Raw genomic sequence first — 25286 nt, forward strand, 5'->3', positions numbered from 1 at the left:
GTCTTCTAGGGAGTTTATTTTCTTACCTTTCACATTAGATCTACAAAATATTTGGAATGGATTTTTGAGTGTAGTATGAGGTAAGAGGTTTTCATTTTTTTCCACATGCATATCTAATTTATACAATACCATTTATTAAACAGTTAAATACTTTGTTCAATGCAATGCTGATTTTGTCGTAGATCAACTAACCATATACATGTATATCTGTTCCTGGGAATTTTATTTCCTTTCACTGTCCTTTTTGTTTATCTTTGCATCAATACCTACTGTTTTAATTACTGTAGCTTATATTATATCTTTATAGATGGTAATTAATATCTTCTAATATTGTATTTCTTCAAGATTGTCTTGGGAATTCTTGGCTCTTTGCATTTTCATATACATTTTTGAATTGACTTGTCAATTTTAAAAAGGTCTCTGACATTTTGATTAGGATTGTATTGAATAGATAGGGAAATTTGGAGAGAATTGGTATTTTTTACAATATTGAATGAATCCTGTATTTCCAATCCATGAACATAGTATTTCCTGCTATTATTTTTAATTCTTTATTTGCATGCAATAATGTTTTCTAATTTTCAGTAAATGTTAGTATAAGTCTTTCCTTAAATTTATTCATAAGAACTTGATATTTTGGATGCTATTGTAAATGATATCATTTTATAAATATCATTTTCTAATTGTTTTTGCTAATATATAGAAATACAATTGATCTTTATATATTGACTTTATATCCAGTGACATGGATAAATTTGCTTGTTAATACAAGTAGATTCTTTTGAATTTTCTCTATACAACAAGTTTTTAATCTGTGATTGATAAGATTTAGATTTCTTCCTTTCCAATGCTCATATTTTAAATTTCTTTTTCTTGCCTTATTGCACTAGTTAGGACCTGTAGTAGTGCAATGTTGAATTGAATTGGTGATAGTAGTTACCCTATTTTCTTTCCAGCATTTCAGTATTTCATATTTCAATGTGATGCTTGATAGAGGGTTTTTAAAATTATCCTCATTTAAAACATTAACTATACTTGTATTACCATTATTTGGTCATATATTTTGGGTCATCCTCCCACCCTTGGCTTCATTAGTTTGAGCCAATGCTCAGCAGCAGGATCCTTAGCATTTGTTTCTCTAATGTAGATTTAATCTGGCTATGCAAAATATTATAGAGAAACCTTCTGTCGAAATCAATTAAATCATTTACAACAGAGAAAGGGAAATTCTCAGCTTATTCTGTGGTGATTGATTAATCACCACAAGATAGTATGAACACCCAAACACATCCATGTGCACACACATGCATATACACACACATGCACTTGCCATCATCACCATTATTTACTCACTTAAAAAATTTTGTTAAAAGAAATTTTGAACATACCAAAGGTTGAGAGAATATTATGAATGCACATACTCACAGTCTGAAGTAATTGCCTTCATATGGTCAATCATATTTCACCTATAAACACTAGTGAATTACTCTAAAGCAAATTTCAGATCATATCATTAAATCCATAAACTTCAGTAATATCCCCAAGAAATTAGAACTTTTTTAAAAATATAATCACAGTAACATTATCATACCTTAAAATTTAAAACTAATTCTTAATATCATCTAATATCCAATCAGTATTCAATTTTCCCTGATTGTCCCTTAAGTATTTTTTATGATTGGTTTGTTTGGATCAAGATCAAAACAAACTTCATTTGGTTTCTGTATCTGTTAAATTTCTTTTAATCTATAACTTTTCCCTTTCTCTCCTTTTTTTCTTTTAATTTTTGTACCATATAGAATTAACACTCTGTATTTGGCTGACTGCATCCCTGTGATGTATTTTAACATACTTCTGTCTCTTTTGTACTTACTGTAAACTTGTAGTTATATCTATAAGATCAATCTAATTCCAATTGGAGTTCTTTTGTTATCACATTTAACTCAAAGGAAATGCTGTGATGTAGAAATAAACAGGCCAGTGATAAGCAGGTTTCCATTTTTACTGTTGGGGTGGGTTGAGAATCACTTCAGACCATCACTACTCAACCATAATTAAGTTGAGTGGAGACTGAATTATAGCAGTCCTGTGTATGCCTCTATCTATACATGGCTGTTTTTGAGAGTGGATTTCATTCTTTGTTTAGTATTTTACAAATACTCAACATTGCCAAACCAGCAATGGTGCCTGGAATTTCTGCCTCTGGGTCAATGCAAAAAGAGAAATAAGTTGGGTCTATGCCATATTTGTTATGATTTGGGCCAGACATGCAGTCTAGTTGCTTTTGAATAGATTGAACTTTTTAAAAAAGAAATTAGAAAGCTCTTTGCTCTCATTAGTTCCTTACTAACATCTGGAGGTAACTCCAGGCCATTTAGTTTTGTTGATGCTATTGTCAGAGAAAAAGAATCAGCCAGTCTTCTCCCTTGTCTTCCCTTTACCTTTTCAGCTTCCTTCTAACTTCTTGCATCACTCCTAGGTCATAACTGGATCAGACTCAATCTATGGTTGAAGCAGAGGACTACTAAACTAAAGGAGCCAGGCAGGTTGGGACAGTGGATGTTTTAACAGCAATTTGTATGGTTCATTGAAAATGACAAGATGTCCACCCTTCCCCTTAACATCTTGGCACCACATAGAACTAGTGAACATGTATTAAATCCAATGGGAGAACCTAAGATGACAGCTAGGAGAGACGGGCCAAAAAACACCTCCATGAAAAATACTAGATAGAGGCCAGAAAGTGACCCAGAACACCAGTTCCAGTGACGCACCAGCCGGACAAGGTCTGCTAAATCCACAGGGACCATGCACTTGGTGATACAGCAGTCTGAGTTCTGAAACAAGTGAGTGAGCCTGCTGAATGTCCGGCAGCCATGCTGTGGTGTGGGGAAACTGTAGGTTGGCATTTGGAGGTGGACTAGTTCTTTTTTAAAAAAACCCAAAAGCAAATATGGTAGTGAGAACCACACAGTGAAGTGTGGCAGGAAAGGGCTGTGTGAATGCCTCAATACCTGGAGTGGAAGAAAGCCTTTTGTGCACCCTCTGCTAGTTGTCTCAGAGCAAGGAGGGCAGAGGTGAGCCATAAGGGGAAAAAAACACGCCCCTTGCAGCCATCTTCCCGGCAGGCTGGGAATGCTCCTGCACGGTGCTGGAGCCACAGCCCAGAGCCATGCCAAGGGACCCAGTGTTATGGGAAGTGTTTCTGGCAATGCTGCACACATGCCACAGTATCGGGTGAGGACAATAGCCTTTCACACACCCACACTAATTGTCCCAGAGTTGGGAAGACGGAGCTGTGCGAAAAGGGGGAAATTAACACACCCCATTCAGCCATCTTTACAGCAGGCTGGGAATGCCCCTGCACAGCCTGGAAGCCCAGGGCTTCCCTTGAGGGATGGTACACACTTGTGACATAGCACAGCCTTCCCTCAGCAAAGGCCCTAGAAGGGCATGGCCGGGAAGAGGAACCCACTCGGAAATCCCAGGGACCCTACACCAATACCAAGGACTTGTGGGTCAGCAGCAGAGACAATCTGTGGTGAGACTGAAATGAAGGTTTAGACTCTTGCAACAGCCTTAAATCTCCAGGAACACCTGGGAGGTTTGATTATCATAGCTGCCCTTCCTCCCTAACCGCTCAGACACACATTCAGGGCAGACAGCACCAACAACATACCCAAACTTGGTGCACCAATTGGACCCCACAAGAACCAGACCCCCACACACCACAAAGACAAAGTTGGGAAGAACTGACTTGAGGGGAATAGGTGACTTGTGGACACCAGCTGCTGGTTAGTTAGAGAAAGTGTACACCACCAAGCTGTAGATCTGACAAGTTAGGGATTGGTGTCTGAATAATCCTTCATATCCTAAAAGAGCCATATCAAGTAAAGCAAATGCCAAGAGCCCAAAAACAACAGAAAATTTTAAAGCATATGACAAAACCAGATGATATGGATAACCCAAACCCAAACACCCAAATCAAAAGATCAGAGGAGACACAGTACTTGGAGCAATTAATCAAAGAACTAAAGACAAATAATGAAAACATAGCACAGGACATAAAGGACATAAAGGACATAAAGAAGAGAATGGCACAGGATATAAAGGACCTGAAGAAGACCATAGAAGAGCATAAAGAAGAAATTGCAAGAGTAAATAGAAAAATAGATGACCTTATGGAAATAAAAGAAACTGTTGACCAAATTAAAAAGATTCTGCATACTCATAGTACAAGACTAGAGGAAGCTGAACAATGATTCAGCCACCTCGAGAACCACAGAATGGCAAATGAAAGAACAAAAGAAATAATGGGGAAAAAAATTGAAAAAATCAAAATGGACCTCAGGGATATGATAAATAAAATAAAATATCCAAATTTAAGACTCATTCATGTCCCAGAAGGGGAAGAGAAGGGTAAAGATCTAGAAAGAGTATTCAAAGAAATTATCGGGGAAAACTTCCCAAACCTTCTACACAATATAAATACACAAAGCATAAATGCCCAGCAAACTCCAAATAGAATAAATCCAAATAAACCCAATCCAAGATATATTCTGATCAGACTGTCAAATACTGAAGAGAAGGAGAAGTTCTGAAAGCAGCAAGAGAAAAGCAATTCACCACATACAAAGAAAACAACATAAGACTAAGTAGTGACTACTCAGCGGCCACCATGGAGGCGAGAAGGCAGTGGCATGACATGTTTAAAATACTGAGAGAGAAAAATTTCCAACCAAGAATACTTTATCCAGCAAAACTCTCCTTCAAATTTGAGGGAGACCTTAAATTTTTCACAGACAGACAAATGCTGAGAGATTTTGCTAATAAAAGACCTGCCCTACTTCAGATGCTAAAGGGAGCCCTACTGACAGAGAAACAAAGAAAGGAGAAAGATATATATAGAAATTTAACAGGCATATATAGAACATTACATCCCAAATCGCCAGGATACACATTCTTCTCTAGTGATCACGGAACTTTCTCCAGAAGAGACCATAGGCTTGAACATAAAACAAGCCTCAATAAATTTAAAAAAATTGAAATTATTCAAAGCACATTCTCTGACCACAATGGAATACAAATAGAAGTCAATAATCATCAGAGACTCAGAAAATTCACAAACACCTGGAGGGTAAAAATGAGGGGGAGATGGAAACATTCCTGGATAATCAAAAGCTGAGGGACTTCATCACCAGTAGATCAGTCCTGTAAGAAATGCTAAAGGGAATTGTGCAGGCTGAAAGGAAGGGACACTAAACAATTGACTGAAACCACGTGAAGAAATAAAGATTTCCAGTAAAGATCACATGGTAAATATAAATACCAATGCTACTGTTTTTTTGATTTGTAACTTCACTATTTACTTCCTACAGAATCTAAAATACGTAAAGTGTAATGATAAATCAGTGGTTTGGGACTCAATGTAAAATATGTAATTTTTGACAAGAACTACATAAAGGGGGGGAATGGAGGAGTATAGGAACATAGTTTATGTGTCCTATTGAAGTTCGGTTGGTATCAAAGAAAACAAGATTGTTATAGACTTAAGATGTTAAATTTAAGCCCCACAGTAAACACAAAGAAAGTATTGGAGAATATGATCATAGAGATGAAAAGTAGAGTATGGATTATGAGAAATGGAGGAAGGGGCAATGGGGAGTTGATAAGAAATGAATGTAGTGTCTCTGTTTGGGGTTAAGGGAAATTTCTAGTAATGGATGGTGGGAAGATGATGGCATTGCAACATTGTGAATGTGATTAATCCTACTAAATGGAATGCTTGGGAGGGGTTGAAATGGGAAGATTTATGCTGTATATGTGTTTCCACAATTGAAAAAAAAGAGTCTAAATAGATAATGACAATTAAATGCCATAGAAGATCCTGGATGAGATCTAAGAATAGAGAGGAAAAGGCTCAAAAGTACGTGATTGGGACATAAGAAAAAAATGAAATATAGAATGTAACTTTAAATCAATGTTAATTTCTTGAACTTCTTAACTGCACTTTATGTGATTACATAAAGAATATTCTCATTCATAGGAAATGTATATGTGAATTACATTATTTGTTGAAGGATGTGTGCAACTTGCTCTCATATGTTCAGAAGACAGAGCAACAGATGATGGATGATAGGCAGGGAGGGAGGGAGGGAAAGAGGGAAAGAAAGAAATGGTAAAGTGACAAAATATTAAAGTTGGTAGATTGGGGTATCGGTGGAGGGGGGTTGGGGTATGCTGGAGTTCTGTGTATGGGGTCTGTATTATTTTTGCAACTGTTCCTGTAACTTTGAATTTATTTCAAAATAAAAATTAAAAAAAAAATCCGATGATGAGGTAGAGCTGGAGGGACATAATGAAAAACAAACGAGAAGTGATGAAATTTTCTGCTTGTTGGTGTGATGGGGGACCCAACATAAAAATCAGCGTGACTTACAGGAAAAGAAAGAAAACCTATATACTTTTGTTTACACCTAAGATTCACGTAATACTCCAGGTATAATCTAGGAGAAGATTGTTAATGGCCCATTTGTCTTTTGCTGTCTTGATGTTCCTTCTCCACATAGTTTTGAGGGTAAGCCTGAACCACATTTTTCTCTTTCTTCATCCTTTTCTTTATAGGTCTATGAATATAACTGACAGGGTGTGACAAAAAGTTCTGCAGCAAATATGAACAAATTATCATATATTTTGCAATGTGTACCCCATCTAAGTTGGATAAGTGTCAGTGGGAATTTTTCTCAAAGAACAGTTAAGATTGGCAAATTTTGTATTGTCCCATTTTTAAGTATACCTTTGATTGAAATTTCTTGAATTTAAGAAAATCTGTAACTTTTCAAAAACATTTTCTTTCAGCATCTCATTTAATTTTCTATTACTTGCTGGAAGCATAATTCTTTAGTCTTTAAAACAAGGCTACTTGAATAGAAATGCTGAGAAAACTTTAACCATAAATGCACTAACATTGTATGTAAATAAACATTTCAATTAAGGCTCTAACTTCTTTGTTTGGGTGGGGTGAAGATGTAACTATATTTTAAAACTTTTTAATGTAATTTCTAATTGTTCACACTGACTCAGAGATTGTAAATTGCTCTTATAGCATTCTGTTGACCACTTTATCAAAGAAAAAGAAAAGGCAAACCATCCCATTGCCAAACTACGTATTGTTTACTTGCAAGTGTTAAACGGAGTTGGTAATTGGGAGTGGCTCCTCATTACTTCAGCTGAGGGCTGAATATATTGAAATGTGTATAATGGCTAAGTGTTACATTGCTGGAGCTGTGATGCAGCCTGTCCCAAGTATAAATACTACCTCACATAACCACCGGCAACTATTAGGGAAGAGGAACTTGTTTATCATGGATTTTTACCCATTCATTTTTAAAGTGTTTTTATGTAGATTTTTGGTTCTTAAAAACTTCTTTTCTCTGTTTATCTAACTTCTGCATTTTTATTTATTCATCATTATCATTAATTATCATAATTGTATTTATTATTTCCACTATACATACTTCTATGAACTAATGATGACATGATTGCACTTTCTGTATTTACTCCTGACTATTTCAAGACGCATGTTAGTCATTTACCACATTTTCAGGACTTTTTCCTTAAATGAATTAGGTTATATCTTAGCATTTTCTCAGGGTTGGATTGTGACATGCAGAAACACTTTAGAGTGTGTGCAGTGTAATGCTGTTGCTTTATTTTTTATGCCCTCTCTCATTAGGGCATTATTATTTTTTTTTCTATTTTAACTAACGGTCTGAATTAAAACTACTTTTGTTTGAAGTAGTATTCATTTTTAGTTTTAATAACTTGATATTTCATTTGTAACCTATGTGAAGGAACTTTTCAGTGAGATTTACTTTTCTTGATTTCTTAAAATTGTGACATAAAATTGAAATGTTTCAATAATGTATATGTTGTTGAAATGATACACACAAAACTTTTGCTAACTTTAAGTGATATTTATTGTAATGAAAATTGAGATTGTCTTGTCATCAAATTTAGTTTACAAATTGGTTAAATGGCCATCTTTAATTTAAAAAAAGTGATTCATAATGCTGGATTTAGATTCTAAGGCAGATATTTAACATAAATTATTCAGTACTATGGCACAATAGCCTAAATATTTGCGCTTTTTGCAAGTAGAATAACATAGAATTAAACTGACTATATCATGACAAAACAGAATTTTGTTGAATGATTTTGAAAGAAAATATTTAGATCTACTCTGCTCTCTGGACTCCGAGGAGCAGACATTGAAAAACACCTAATAAAAGAATGTTGGAATTAGAGTTCATCAGCTCCAATATTATCCAGAGGATGTACTTTGGAACACTTCTCTCATTAGATGCTCTCCCAAAACTAAATTCCATGGTAAATATGGGAAACTCATTATGTGTCGTATATTCTCATTTGGGAGCTGCATGATGCATCTTAACATATTATAAGTAGCTCTAAGACATCTGATAGTAAGGAGAAAAAAAAACTATATGATTTAATTTGCAAAAATATATTTACTAAACTTATTTAATGACAGACATTTTATATTATGCATAATATTTATAAATATCCTAAAGAATTAGTGTGCCACAGGACATACTAGTCATCCTTTAAACTAATTCAACAGTTGCTTCTACAATATCTCAAATAGATAATGATTAAAATTATGATTATGTAATTTGGAAATGGGAAACTATCTTGCTTGGAAAGCTATTTCATGTTTGAACAATTCTAATGGTTAAAAAAATTTTTGCTATCAGGTTTATTTGTTTCATTGAGACATTACAAAGAGTTAGCCTGTTGTAATCTATTTTTTACCTAAAAAATATTTCTGTTACTCATCCAAATGCTCCTCATCTTCAAAGTTGCTTCAAAGTTTAAATTCATGCACAATCAGAGATCCTTGGATGAAGTGTAAACAACCATTTTGATTGTGGAAAGAATGCACTGACATCAATGAATCACTGACATTTGTATACTTAAAAAGACAAAGACGATCTGAATCAGCATCATATAGGACTTACCTTTGACTGAAAATACATGTTTTGTATTTGAGGCTTCAGAATCTGGCATTTGTTGGTTTTGGAGACACTGATCTCAAGTGACTTTTTGGTGATTGTGCTGAACTTGCAACCTGTGACAGCGCATGGGTGGTGTGAGGCTTCTTGAATATCTATTGTACACAACCTGTGCTTTTTATACTCTTACAAACTGATGATGTAATATAGAGACATATACATGAAATTGGTTATTCAGTTTCAATATGGGCTTTTATGAAGTCCATTTAATTCTATCTTGTTAGTCCTTTCTAAACCTTTTTAAATTGCATTTATTTTGTCTGCCTCTCTGTCATTCATTCATTTATTGAATTAAAACTTACTGGATATGTGCTAGGCCCTGCTCTCAGAATTAGGGGTATAGAAGTGTGCCAGTTTGAATGTTTTATGTCCCGCAAAATGCCATTATCTTTGATATAATCTTGTGTGGGCAGATGTATCAGTGTTGATTAGATTATAATTCCTGGAGTGTTTCTATCGAGATGCGCCCCACCCAATTGTGGGTAATGACTCTAATTGGATAATTTTCATGGAGGTGTGACCCCACCCATTCAGCATGGGCCTTGATTAGTTTACTGGAGCACTATATAAGCTCAGACAGAAGGAGGGAGCTTGCTACAGCCAAGAGGGACACTTTGAAGAATGCACAGGAGATGAGTAAGGAGCTGCAGCTTACAGAGACATTTTGGAGATGGCTTTTGAAAGCAGACTTTTGCTCCAGAGAAGCTAAGAGAGGAAAAATGCCCCAAGAGCAACTAAGGGTGATATTTTTGAGGAACTGCAGCCTAGAGAGGAACGTCCCAGGAGAAAGCCATTTTGAACCAGAACTCCAGAGCAGATGCTAGCCACGTGCCTTCCCAGCTAACAGAAGTTTTCCAGACACCATTGGCCATCCTCCAGTGAAGGTACCCAATTGTTGATGCATTACCTTGGAAACTTTATGGCCTTAAGACTGTAACTGTGTAACCAAATAAACTACCTTTTATAAAAGCCAATCTATTTCTGGTGTTTTGCAATCTGGCAGCATTAGCAAACTAGAACAAGAAGTGAATAAAACTGATTCCCTCTCCTGACTCCCACTTTTGAGGAGCTTACATTGTTATTAGGGACAGACAATAAATTCAATACAAGATAGAATTTCAAGTTGTGGTCAGTGAAGGCATCTCAGAGGAGGTGACATTGGAACTGACTTCAGCGACGTAAGACAAAGAGTGTTGCAGATAGAGGGAGCAGAGCGTGCAAAGACTCGATTTTCTGTATTGTTTGAATAGTTTACGAAATGTATTCGTTATTACTTGTGTAGCAAAAAGAAGTAAAACCTATGTGCATTTTATTTAAAAGCTATGCATTATAATGTCTAAATATTTGATTTGGAACGATGCTGAAACTGGATAAAAGATAAATGCATTTGAGGCTCAATATGAAAATATTAGACTTGTTTAAAAAGGGACAAAATTTGTTTTTCCTTCTTAAATTGGTAATGCTGCTGGAGGAGATTAATTTTACTAATTTGAATCCTTAGCTAAATAAAACTTAGTATTAACAATGTTATATGCACCATCTGGATTTTAAATGTGAATGTCAAGCGTATTGTATATGCTGACCATTAAGAGAAATATACAAGCAAATAAAAGTGAAAACACCCCTTAGAACATATCAACAGATGAGTATCTTATGCAATATGACCCAAAATGTAGGAATAAATAGTAATTATATAGAGAGTAAGAAGGATGACAAATTAGTAAAATCAAGTATATACCTTAAAATCAATGTCTGACTATAGCCATGTTATAAAAACTGCTTGTGTTGTACATACCTTGATACCACTCTGAGAATATATGAAAAGTATATACATAGAATATGTATACTTATACATACACATACATACATATACATACATAAACATACATACATATACATACATAGAATATGGCACAGGGGAGTTTCCTCATGTCGTCAGAGGAAAATTTATTTTAAGAAGGATTTAATCTCAATTTCCTTGAAATAACCAGCTCATTATGGTCACTTAGGACAAAGTAACCTGAATTTTTGATTTACAAAAATTTGATCATTATCGAAATTTTTAGGAATATACCTGTTGCATAAAGTGAAGCAAAATTATATAAGAATGGATATTTTGTGTGCATAATATTACCCTATTGGAATTTAATCATGAACTGTTTAAATGAGACCTATGACACCCAAACACTATCAAGCAGGGAAAACGTTCTACATTGTACTAAGATGGAAAATATCATTTTAAAAGGATATATGTTTATCTCTTTTTCTATAGATAAATTTATGCATAAATAAAAAGAATAAAATGAATCAAAGGGTTCTTTCTTGATAAATATAATACTTGGGCTATGCAGAATTCACCTGATTAAATTACGTAGAAAAGTGTTGATCCTCCCTGTTCAACCCTGTTTGCTTTTAGGAATCTAAGGACCCAAACATCCCTCTCTGCCATCCTGCATTTGTCTTCGATGTACACATCTCTCTTTGAAATCGGTGGGATATGAGGGAGTGCAGTGGGGGATGAAAATCAGTGAATTCAGGGGCCATTTCTCAGGTGGAAGATTGGGAGAACTGCCACCTTAATGATGCTTCTCAGTGGGAGACCCAGTTTGATGAGGCTGAATAGGCCTGAAAGAATTGACTTCACGATATAAAGAAACAGGGAATCAGAGAGCCTCACTGCTTTCAGAAGGAATCTGGAAATACCGAATGGTATAGACTCCCTTTCAAATTGAATTAGTTTAATTTGTGTAATCTCCTTTTCCCTTTTTAAGAACTCCCACTTTTTTTTTTAACAACAGCAAGTATCTGTAATTTCTTAATGTTGAAACTCATTTCTTCAATTAGTTTGTCTTTTGAGACTGTCAAGATAGCAATGGCTACCAGCCTGCTAAATATTCTCTTGAAAAAATATGATAAGCATCTGCATAGGGTATTGCACAGGGGACTTTTCTTGTTTCTCCAAATGATAATTTATTTTAAGAAAGAATCAACCAATGCTTAGATTCACTTCAAAGACATTCACATTTATCTCCCACTGAATCCAATAGCCCTTTAAGCTGTTTCTAGTGATTTTCTCATCTTAGTAACTAGACAGTGATTAGAATGTCTTTTATGATATGTGGGGGTTTCATTGAAACCTGACTGTGTTATAAGGAGGTTTTCTTAAATGAACAATCCTACAAACAAATACAAACTTTTAAGCTGTAACAGAAGAAAAGTCACCAGAATGATTTATCTCTTTTTTTTCTTGAGTTTTCTTGAAATTCTGCATGGTCTGAACAGTACCTGTTACCCCCAACTGCCAGAAGAAATACATTCTATGTTCTTAGTATCTTCTTTTTTTAAAATGCAATTTTATTGAGATATATTTACATGCCATACAATGATCCAAAGTGTACAATCAATGTCTCATGGTATCATCATAGAGTAGTGCATTCATCATCACAATCAACTTTTAAGCATTTTCATTACTCCAGAAAAAAAGAATAAAAATAAAGAAGAATGCCAAAAATATCCCATACTCCTTATTCCCCCATATTATTTATTCATTGTCTTTATTTTCTTACTCACCTGCCCATACACTGGATAAAGGGAGTGTCAGTTGCAAGGTTTTCACAATTACACAGTCACATCATAAAAGCTATATAGTTATACAATCATCATCAAGAATCAAGGCTATTGTATTACCATTCAGTGGTTTCAGGTATTTCCTTCTAGTCATGCTAAATACACTAAAAAAACTAAAATGGGATGTCTATATAATGTGTAAGAATAACCTCCAGGATGACCTCTTGACTCTTTGAAATCTCTCAGCCACTGAAACTTTATTTTGTTTCATTTCTATTCCCCCTTTTGGTCCAAGAAGTCTTTACCAATCCTACAATGCCAAGGCCAGGCTCAGCCCTGGGATTCATGTCCCATGCTGCCAGGGAGATTTACATCCCTGGGAGTGTATGGCATAGTTGCCTATCTTTTAATATACTGCCAATGACATGATGTCCCGTAAACAAAACAAATATAATTGACTCTGTAATTAACATTAGGCAGTGAGTTTACCTGCAGAGTTGGCTTAGAGAGGGAGGCCACATCTTAGCAACAAAAGAGGTTCTCTGGGAGTGACTCTTAGGCCTAATTATAAGTAGGCTTAGCTTCTCCTTTTCAGGAATACATTTCATAAGGCTAAGTCCCAAGATTGAGGTCTTGGCCTATTAAATTGGTAGTTCCCAATTCTTGCAAGAATATCAGGAATTCCCCAGGTGGGGAAGTTTATTATTTCCACATTTTCCTCTAGTCCCTCAATGGGGGCTTTGCAAACACTTTTTTATTCTCTGTCCAAATTACTCTGGGATGTATCAGGGCATCACACTAACCTATAAAAACCAATGAGATCTCACTCCCTATTCAAGGTTCCATCTATTATGGTGTTTGAATAAACTGACCATACAAGTTAAATTAGATACTGTGTTACAGAAAATACAAATTTTACACCAAATTAACGTCTTTTCCTTTGGTCTTACACAGAAGTTGAAGTTTTAAAATACAGTCAATAGCATCCTTTACCCTTTAGTCTGATTTGCCTTAGTCCAAACCAGATCAGCTTAATTCATATCTCTCATTCATATCTCTGATCTCATTTTCAGCTTTTTAAACAGTTGCTATAAGCGGTAATTCTGACTTTCTTAGCTGCAGAACTCTAGCTCTGAGTCTCCCCGAAGTTCAAGGGAATAACCAGTTTATACCAAAGAGCTCAGCATCTTAGAATTTAGAAATAACCTAACAACTCAGGAAAAGATGTGGCTGCTGTAAATGTTTATGGTCTAGGACTCTTTACATTAAGCCTTCCCCTGATAACCTATGCTCTTGAATTCAATTCTCAGAGTTTGCAAATTATATTTAGTCTATATTAGTGAGGCGTTATAATAGTTGTCTTTCTGTTTCTGGCTTATTTCTCTCAACATACTGTTTCCAAGTTTCATTCACATAGTTGCATGCCTCACAACTTCATTTCTTCTTGCAGCTGCTCAGTATTCCATTGTATATATACACCATATTTTTCCCTTCTGTTCATCAGTCAATGTACCCTTAGGCCACCTCCATCCATTGCAAATTGTGAATGCTGCCGCCATAAATACCAGTAGGCAAATGTCCATTCATGTCACTTCTTAGCATCCTTTTAACCCTTAGCAACTTATGTTGTTGTGACACCTGTGTTATACACATAATATCTATTATTGGATAGCACAGACCAAGCAATAATATTTAGCAAAAGAGGTTCCTATAAACACAGGAACCCTAAAATAACTGTTATAGCTATACCTTTCAGCAAATAAATCAATGCAAACTACCCACATATTGGAGCAAGGAATAGAAATTCAATAACTATTGAGTGAATGAAGAAACACATCAGTCATTTGGTTGGAACTCTTTGGAATGGCTGTGTGAGACAACAGCAAAAGGTAGGGTAGAAAGAGTTTTGGGTACAGCTAGTAATCCTGATTAAAACCAGCCCTTTCTTTCTAGATAGAACCATAGTCAAATCCCAGCAGCCAATTGGAATTCTTATAATCATAATGTTAAAGATTTTCAAGGAAGACATTTCCCCTAGCTGTCCTTAGGAGCCTATTTTAAGTGATTAAAATTCATTGCTGTCAAGAAGTTCTTACATTATGTCAACTTAAATTTGTCTTGCAAGTTAAGCCATTTCCTGCTATAGCCCTGAAGAACAGCTGGTCACCATCTTCTTTATGATCATCCTCCTTAAGCTTAAAGATAACAATAAAATCATCCTAATGTGTTTTTTTTTCTTTAAGCCCAAGTCATCACAATGTCTTCATGTATTTTTTCATAGATTCTTACTTTTTTCTAATGATACAATTTATTTCCAGGGCCACTAAGCTCTCTGATATCCCTGTGAGATTAGCTGATGGCAGCCACTGTTCTTTTCCATTACAGACAGCAACTTGCCAACATGATTTCAAATTATGGCTGCCTATCTTTTAATACACTGCCAATGACATAATGTTCCCTAAACAACACAAATATAATCGACATCTGTAATTAACATTAGGTCACACTTTTCTCTCACACATTAAAAATGTCATCTTTGAAACATTATTTCACTGGTTATGTTTGTGCCAATATAGATATATCCCAGATATATTAGCAGTGAACCATGCAGCAGAGAAAGCTTAAATCTCCAAATGCCCTTTACACATCAACTATTTTTAAATCCTTTGAAACACAATGTGAATCATTGTCTATGATATGGAGGGCTTATTTTTTTATAGGACACAGTAGGTCTGTGTCTTCACCATGCCAAGCACATGAATGAAAGGTAAATGTAGGGTCACTTATCTGCATATGTCAAAACTGATGTCCTTGTTCCAAAATTTTCTATGGTTGTTTGATGGCTTTGATTTAAAGTCTATGTAGAATTACTTGGATTATTGAATGACTGGTACATTTGATCAGTGTAACTAACTAATCTAAATTATACAAGCCCTCAGGCTCCAGTTATTTCTTCAATTATGCATTTATACACTTCTTCAACTATATATTTAGCTTTCAAAAACCATAAACTTCCTTGGTAATTATCCAAAACATTCTCTCAGCTTTGCTTAGAGAGCTTGAATGAGTTTTTCAGGCTTAATAGAGGCAAGATTTACTCTAAATCAGAAAGGAGCTAATATGATATGTATCACACTGCTATGGTTCTTCTAATAAGGAAAGATAAAGTCAGTTAGTTCTTAGTGCTGAGTTCTGTTTAGCATGGTTCATCTACTAAATTTTTCCTCATATCCCACATTAGTGACACAACAAGTATTGCTGAATAGAACAAGCAGTTTACCAAACTGGATGAAGGCTGTGTGTTCTCCCATATGCATTTAAAGGTGGAAAAATAACCCAAGTATGTGAATGTGTTTATGTACAAGATAAGTCTGGAATGGCACACACACTGTAATCAGAGTGATTTCCTTAAATGTTAGAATCATGGCTTATTTTTCTTTTCTTCTTTTTGTTTGTGTTCTCTTCTAATTTTTAACAGTGAACATTTATACCTATATAATAAGAAAAAGCTAATTTAAAACATTTTAAAGACCAAATCAGCTAAAAATGTGTTTCCACCTAGAATGATCAAATATTTGTCTAAAAAGTTTAGGGTATTTGAGTTGGAGACTATACATATTAAATTGGCAGGTAGCTTGCTTGCTGTATTGTTTTGTCAAAGTCTAGCATGCTGTGAGTACTCAAAAACACTTCCCTGAAACATGTATTAATGGGTTAACTGGAGAAATTAAGTGACGTTATGAACCACTCTTTTTTTGTTTTCCACCAGCAAAATATATCCTACTTTAGATCATCATAGTTTGAAAATGGACATTTAAGAATTGCCAACAAGGGGAAAAGAGCAAAAGAGAGATTTCAAGTCCCCTGAGAATATTCTGGGGCATTAGTTTCTACAAATAAACACTGAGTTATGTGAGGAATGTTATGCAGCCATAATGCTGTCCATCCTGTATTCCCAGCTTTGCAGCTGGAAGTGCCAGTTCAATATTCTGAAATTTCACAGTAGTGAAAAATTTCCTTCTCAAAACAACTTAGTTGGAGTTAGTTCTAAAATTTCTTTGGATAAAGAATTATGAAGGAATATGTTAAAATAGAGCATTACAAACACCAAGGTTACACATAGCCACATGATACACTAGGTATCTACTTTCAGTGAAAGTAGAGAATTTAATCACAGTTGTGTGTTTTGTTTTGTTTTTTTTTTTCCCTTCATTCCTCATTAAGTTGAAACTTTGCTTTGCTCCATGGTCTTGAACTTGCAAAGTGAGCTTTGGGAAGAAGATGATAAAAAATGTTTTTCAGCAGTGGCATACTGGAAAAATACTGACAGGAGTAAGATGACCAGAGTTCTAAATATGACTGTTTATTCTTTCATTCTTACGGAGACAGGATAATGTAATGGCCAAGAGCATGCTCTCTGAAAACAGACTACCTGGCTTCATATTCCATTACTAACACTACCCACATGTGCAAACATAGGGAAGTTTTTAACCTCTCCAATCTTCAGTTTCTTCATCTATAAAATAAACTAATGGTAGTACATGCATCATAGGATTGTTGTAATCATTAAACAAGATAAATATGCAAAGATCTTAGTATAATGTCTCCCATTAGTTCTGATGAAATCAACAGATATTTGTAAAGCACCTACTGTGTGCTGAGGAGAGTGTTCAATGCTAAAAAACAACTAGGAGCATTAAAAAACAACGTCTAGACTCACAGCACTTTACTCTCATAAGGGACACGGACAAATAAGCAATTATAAATCAGTGAGATGAGGGTGATGATAGAGGTGGTTCAGGGTGCTATGAAGATACACAGAAGGGGCACCTATGCCATTCTGGGAAAGATTTGTGCAGGTAGTAGTGTCTACGTTGAGACCATCATAGAATGAGTAGAAGTTAATCAGATAAAGAAATAGGAGATGCATTCCAGGTAGAGGAACTAACAAGCAAATTTTCCTATTTTAGTTGGGTCTTCTTTTGCAAATAACCCAACACAAATGGACTAACAATAACTGGAGTTCATTAGCTCATGTAACTGAAAAGAGGTGAAGAGGGATTCAGGTGTAACTTTATCAGGGCTCTACTTCAATTTCCCTTTAATTCATTGACTCTGCTTTCCATTACTTTGATATTTTTCTGAGGCTGGATTTCCTCATGGTAGCAAAATGGCTATGCCAGTTTTAGGTCTTATATTTGCACATTCCAAAAAAGAGAAGAAGGAAGTATTTTTTTCTTCTCTAACTCTCAAACAAAAGATCTGGGATCCATTCTTACTGGCCATGTGCTTATTCAGGAATGAATAACTGGGACAAGGGAGCTGAGGTTGCAATAAATGTTTCGGCCATTCAGATTAATCCTTTAGAACTGGGGTCAATCCCAACAGGAAATCAAGCTGCTACCCAACAGGAGAATGGAAGAATGGATCCTTGGGAAACAAAGTTGTACACTAGAGGCCAAAAGATGAGAGAGCATGATGTATATAATTTGCTGAATTAAGTTCAGTGAGTCTGAAGCATGGTGTATGAGGAGTTTAAGAATAGGGGATGACAAGTTTGGTATTAGAGAAATAAGAAACTGCCAGATGACACAGGGCCTTTTAGTAGATAGGGTATAATCTCAGACCCATCTCAGTTCTTGACAATTATTTCCAAAGTTCATTATGCTCTAATACATTCCATGAGCATTCTTTTTCCATTAGGGATATTTTACCTCCTCTCCTTTATTATCCTGCTATCTTGAAAACTAGAGCAACAATTTCTAATCTCCATTTGTTTTTCCCCCTTTAATACAACAATATCTTTTAATACTTGTAGATTCTTTGCCTATGTGTATCATCTTTTAAAAATGGAATATTCCTTTTTTGTTGTCAGGTCCCATAATTGATTGTTCTGGGTTACATATTCCCAATTATATTTGATACGAAAATGCTTGCTAAACACATGAATACTTTGGCAGTTCCAAAGCTTCACCACATCAGGTGCAATCTTTTGCATCCTACGTACTAACTACAGCAGGTGGATTAAATCAATTGGATGTGTAAATTTGTTAAATAACAGCAAATGGAGCAAATTGAATTTCAAAGTGAAAAGAAAAAAAGGTGAACTTGAGAAGCAGTGGTAAGAAGGTCATCAGCAGAATTAGCAAAAAAGTCTGGCAAAGTTACAGTTAGGCAGCCAGTAATACTCTATTGATCAGACTTTCTCAATCAATGAGGCTGTGCCTAGATTATTGATGCAAAGGTATTAAGCAAAATTTTATTTCAGCTAACTTGTTGGCTTAGATGTCAACTGAAAGTCGTTTCCCCAGTCAATCAAATATACAATAAATCTGAGCAGATTTACCTTTTAAACATCTTTGTGTCCACTCTGTTTTCCAATCACACAATTTCCTTTGAGAGGTAAGAAATTAATGCCTAAATTAACACATGGGGAAAGCACTGCATTTCTAGAAAGAAAACAGTACAGCATATAGTGAAGGGAAAATTCAGATATGAAATGTAATTGAAACTACTTGGAAAAGTAAGTGCTTAATTCCCAGTGAAGTTCACAATTTTGGTAGTCCCGGTTCTTATTATTCATCTGTGTATTTTGTAACAGCCACTGTGGTGTCTGGTACCACTAAGAGTTGGAGTTAAAGACAAATTGAGAGCAAGAACAGTAAACAAAAATTGTGCTGATAAGATGAGTTTGGGGTGGGGTTGACCATTTCGTAGAGCACGTGATGATGCATTCTGGAAAAGTAAACTTTCTCTTTCTTCAGGGTGTCCGTTTAGTTGGAGATATCAACCTTCTTTTCTTATCATTTCATTCATGTCTGGAGGTTAAACATCTTCACTATTCCTAGTGTCATCTGGGATAATACTGATGATATTGATATCTTTAAATATTAGCTGCTTTATAATTTTAACCCCTATACCATACAGCTCTGATCTTGTGACTTAGCATATATTTTATCCCCAACCCCCATCCCTGCCTTAGAACAATCCCTATTTATCTTTCTTTCTTCTCCAATCCAACACCTACCTGTCTCTCCATGCTCAGACTAAAGAAGACTGCCCCACCTGTGCCACCCCCCATTCCACCACTTGGGTCCCCAGCTGACTAGATCCTACAAAGCCTTCTTCTTTAAAAAAAATCCAGAGCACAAACATGCATACTCCAAGCTGATGTTGGTTTTACATCTGTAAAATTCCAGCCTTTGTAGTATCTACATAAGCTTTAAGCTGACTTCAGTATATAACTGACATTGAAATTCTATTGTGGAAACTGTCATTTCAGATAGTTTGAGGCTCACCCTAAATTTTGTTGGATTATTTTCTAATTATCTGGTGGAGCTACCATGCATCTTTTTTTTTTTTTTTTTTTTTTTTTTTTTTTTTTTTTTTTTTTTCCTCAAGCAGATTGTAAAGTTCTTAGAGGTAAGAACTAAAATTTCAATTTCTTGATATTACCTGTAGCACAGCAAACAGGCATGGAGACAGTAATGGTGCTTAATAAATACTGGTTGATACTTTTTTTTTTTATGTAGGAAGAAAAAACAAGAATGAAATTTATTTTAAAAATAGTTAACAGCTGGTAGTTTTGATGTCCCTATAAGACATGGCCCCAATGCCCAGGAAGGTTGTGCACTTTGCTTAATTGAATTTGATCATCTCTAAACCAAACAGGGCAAAACTAAAATCACAAAAATCCACTTTTATTATAAATTCAAGGTGATTGGTTGATTATGCCTCCTTCTCTTTTCAAGAAAAATAAATATGTAACTAATAAAGCATTGAACTCAAATTTAAAAAAAAATAATTCCTTCCAAAGCATCATTAAAATAAAAGTATGCTTGCAAGATCAAGGGAATTATTTTTCTCGTTCTCATTTTACAAGAGGACCAGTACAGAATCAGAAAAAAGAAAAAACAAATGCACTAACAAATACAATGAATTACTTTCTTTCACCAAAGTTGAACCATTCTAAAATTTGCAGGATGAGCTTTCTCTGAGAGAATTCCTAAAGAACATATTAGGAGGAAAAAACATTTTCATAAATTGACAGTAGGTTGCCACACTCCACATTGACGCTGGATTTACATCTGTAAAATGGCATGCCTTACAACATCTAAACCTTAAGCTGCCTTTAGTCATACTAAAGGTGGTATTGAATGCTGTTGCCCATGAGTGCTGGGTGGCTGATAGGATACTGTCATGTCAGCATATCAGGCTTTATTTGATACTATTACTCACATTTTCCTTTACTACCAGTGTAATATGAAGAATGCTACTTACAGACATAGGTGATAAAGGGTTGAGCCCCAAGAACTAGCTAATTCCCATGTCAAATGTTTTAAAAGTGTTTTTAACATTAAAATGTTTTAAAAACATTTTATTTCCCAGAAATAATAAAGTTTTAGACAGAAATATAATGGGCTTTCCCACTCTTGTTGTTGATACCAAAGCAAACTTCTCCATCATTTCCTATTTTGATTTTCATTTATTTGACCAATTACTTGGAAAATATGTTTGAGACTCCAACTTTTCTAGTTTAAAAGCTGTTTTGCTTCTCTACCATACCTTTTAAAGGCTTCTTCAGCTCAACACACTTATTTTTCTACACCATCCATTTAAATTTATTTTTAAAGTGTTTATATTTACCCAGTAAATACATTTTAGAGACAACTATTGTATCTCTTATATTATAAATCTCAAAATATTAAAATTTTGATCTATTGATGAAACACGTACATGATTCACAAATATTTTGCATTTCATCCAAGGTCGGAAGGGTGGTTTCAGATACAGTCTTTGCCTCTTTACACTTACAAATTTTTAACATCTGCAGTTATTCCATTTGGTCTGTTTTAACATTAATTGTCTTTTGTTTTTAAGAGGTTGAATTCCATTTTATTTATTGAGGACAGATTGATAATAATCTCAGAAGACAGTTTGTGATAAATAGAAATGCAAACAAATAACAGGTGAGAGGATTTATAGCTTCTCTTTCCCTGAAATTTGACTTTGTGAGATAAAATCTTTAGAAGTTATGGTATCTCAAAGGTAAAAAGAATGAAGAAGATCATACAAGTTGTGTCTACATAGGCCAATAATTTGAAATTTTTTTTTCTGTTGTTTTCTGAGGTCATTATTTAACTGAGTTGATTGGATATTTTAGCTCCTTGTGGTCACAGTCAGAAAGATCAACCTGAGTTTTCAGTAGCTGATAAACATATATGCCATTAATGCAGAAATATGTCATTTAAAAGCCTTCCTAAAATTACTCTGCAAATTTGGGAGAGATTTTTAAAATTTACCCCCATTTCCTAATTCCATATTTAATTGAAACACCAACTATATTTTAAACATATGTTTATGTATGGTCTTCTTTTTATGCTTATTGTAAAAAATAAAAATAACCTTAAGAATACAATGCATGGTAAGAAAAATCCAGTTGTATCTGTTCGTGATTAACCATAAAGCTTCCATATGTAGTGTGTCTCTCTGGATTCATTCTGCCTACAGTAACTTGATCAGGGGTATAATTACACCCCGCTTGAATCAAGAAAGTCAAATAATGTCAAAAACAATCATTTTCCTGGTAGATGTTTTGAGAATTCGAAGGTGAAAAAATGCAGATAGTATGATGTTAACATCTCAGTGAATCAAACCGATTTCCTACTATAACGTGAAAGCTGAAAGGGTTAGAAGCTCTAAGGTAAAATTGTGCTGTAGAGAAATACTAGAGCAGTTTATGCATAAGAAATACCTTTGGACATTTAGCTAGTGTCTAAACCATGAAGTTTCCAATTTTTCTTAAATTATTAATTGACATTGGCATTACATCTTCTGCTATGTTTGGTCTTTATTCAATTTCAAATAGTTCATTACCCTTGGAACAACTACAGTAATGACATTAATCCAAGTATTATCAAACTGGAATCAATATCTATAAGAGATCTTAATAGTCATCTAATTCAGCCATCCCATTTCAAAACAAATAATCCAAGAAATAGAGAAGTCAGATAATTTACCAAGCCTTCCCCACTAGTTTTTAGCAGAATCAAGAACAGAATTTCCAACTCCTAGGACACATCTCATTTTTTATATATCCTTACAGCTTTTGAAAGTCAATTATCCCAGGGAGAGAGCCAAGACAGTGGAAATTGAAGTGGTAGATTGGTCCACATTACAGGATTAAGCTGGAGGAGAAGTCATGTCAGAATCAAGTTTGAGTTGAGCAGAGCTACTGCCAAAAACCCCAAGTTAATAGGGCCAGTCAGGAAGGAGTGAAATTAAGTCAATTTTGGATTCAGGAAGATTTGGAGTCAATGAGTGAGATAAAATATCAGTCAAAAAATTCACAGGGCAGATCCTAAGAAAAGTCAAGATCATGGTGCTTCTGCCTATGCTTGTTGTTTTTAATGTGAATGACTAACATTTCTTGAATGTGTGTATTGCCAGTTTCAAGCTGCCATCTGACGTACCCTATGATCTCTCAAACCATGCCTGTCACTAATAGAAAGCAGGATGTGTGTAACTGATAACCAATGTGGAATTCTTAAAACTAAGAATTAGGGAAACATCTCATAGTAGAGATTTTGCTACATGCATTGCATATCACACATGCTGCATGATCACACATATGGAACATGCTGTTCCATAGTTCCCAAATTATGTTCTATTCAATCCCTGAAAAAAAAAATAGAGAATAATACATTTATTCACATGTGTGTGTAAATGATTCTGTACCATGAATGTTGCACCTTGAAGCATCACTTTCCTTTCAAAGCAAAGGATAAAAAGAAATACACTTTTTAGATTGTATATCTAAGATACACTCTTAGATTGTTTCTATGTAACAAATAAAAAAGAAATTAAAACTTTACCAATTTTAATTAAACTAGTTAGTTTTGGGTACTACACATAATAAATTTTGATAAAATGCAATAATTTGATTTTACTTGTTTATAATTTTAGATATATAAACTCTAGCTACAGAACTACAGGTCATTTTGGCCATATCTTGTCTCACTTTCTTTCTCTCTTTCTCTGTTTCTCTATCCCTCTCTCCTCAGTGAGACAAGGATCAATTAGAGGTTCAGAAACAGAGAATTCAGCTTTGGACACTTGACAGAAAATGTCCTCCCACCAATTCTTATGCAGTTAAACACAGGACAGTTTACGACTGAGTGCTGTCTGAGTAGGTTGCTCATGGATCAACCTAGGTTGTAAGTTGATTCCCCAGCTATAGAGGTCCTGCCCCGTTATTTGACATTCTTGATTCAAGCAGTGTGTAATTATAGGCCTAATCAAGTTTCAGTAGTCAGCCTTAATAAGAATCAGAAGCTTGAATTTCATTGTCAACTATTATTAAGTTTCGTAGGGAAAGGAGTGTTGAGAATGATGTGGCCTTTTTGTCCACCTTCCATCAGGAGTGCGTTTGCTGCATTCTGTATCAGCTGATAATTCCATGATACCTCCTCTCTGCACTAATCCTAAGTACAATACATAGGAACAAAGTCCGATCTTATCAAAGGACTGCAGAAATAAAATGATTTTGGGGGCACTGAAAATATTTACTCTCAAATACTCCTCCAGCTCAATCAGCTATTGCTTACATTTGCTGTTGTGATCTAAATACCAGTAGGGTAGAGTTCTCCGAGTTATTTACATCTCATTATGAATGGATTTATCCACTTATTTTCTGAGATGAATTTTGATAGAGGATTTGGGACAGAAGAAGTGGGAAGGGGAGGCCAAAGATGAGATAATTTTGTCTACAGCCAGCTTAGGTTGCAGTCATTTTGTCTAGGAAAAATTCTATGATGGGCTCTGGGTACTCCAAAATGTGAACTTTTCTGATTGGGCATACTGTAAGGAAAACAATTTAGCTGAGTGTTTTCCTCTAGAGATAAAAATGTAAGGGTCTCCTAAGGAAGGAAAATCTGCTGGCAGAAATCTTGATCTATCACAAATATTTACAGACCCTCTGCTGTGTTTACAGTACAGTACTTGGCGTTCCAGACTTGAAGGGACCTAAGATTTGCTACTCTTTCTAGGACTTTTGTATGATGTGATAATATTTTTTTTAAAGGTTTAGTTTTTGTTTTCCCTTGTAATCTTTGCCATTCCAAATTATTTTTTTGATGGGAAAAATTCTGATCTAATGTTGATATTTTTCCTCCAAGTTTAGAGCTATTCATGATTAAAGATTTTTAGGAAGACCCTATCTTTTGCACAAAATAATAGAAAGTTATGGATATACTGCTGTTTGTGGTATCAGAATCATATTTTGAATAATGAAAACTTTTAGGCAAGTGTAAAATTATAAAGGAGAGATTTATCAACTGCTGTAAACCTTTGATTCTCATTTGATAGATAGTATTGGGTAGTGGTTAAGAGCACAGAATTTGGAGCCAGACTACATGCGTTTAAGTCCCAGTTCTGTCATTTATTAGTAATATGACCTTGGCAAGTTATTTAAACTCTTTTCCTCAGTTTGTTCATCTGTAAAAGGAGGATAGAAAAACAGTTCAGCAATTATAGGCTTGCTTTGAGAATCAAAAAGTTAAACTCTGTGAAACAGAACAGTGCCTGGCATACTGAATGTACTTATGTAGGTGTTAAATGAGTAAACCT

This window comes from Choloepus didactylus, chromosome 9, assembly GCF_015220235.1.
Source record: "Choloepus didactylus isolate mChoDid1 chromosome 9, mChoDid1.pri, whole genome shotgun sequence".
NCBI lineage: Eukaryota > Metazoa > Chordata > Mammalia > Pilosa > Megalonychidae > Choloepus > Choloepus didactylus.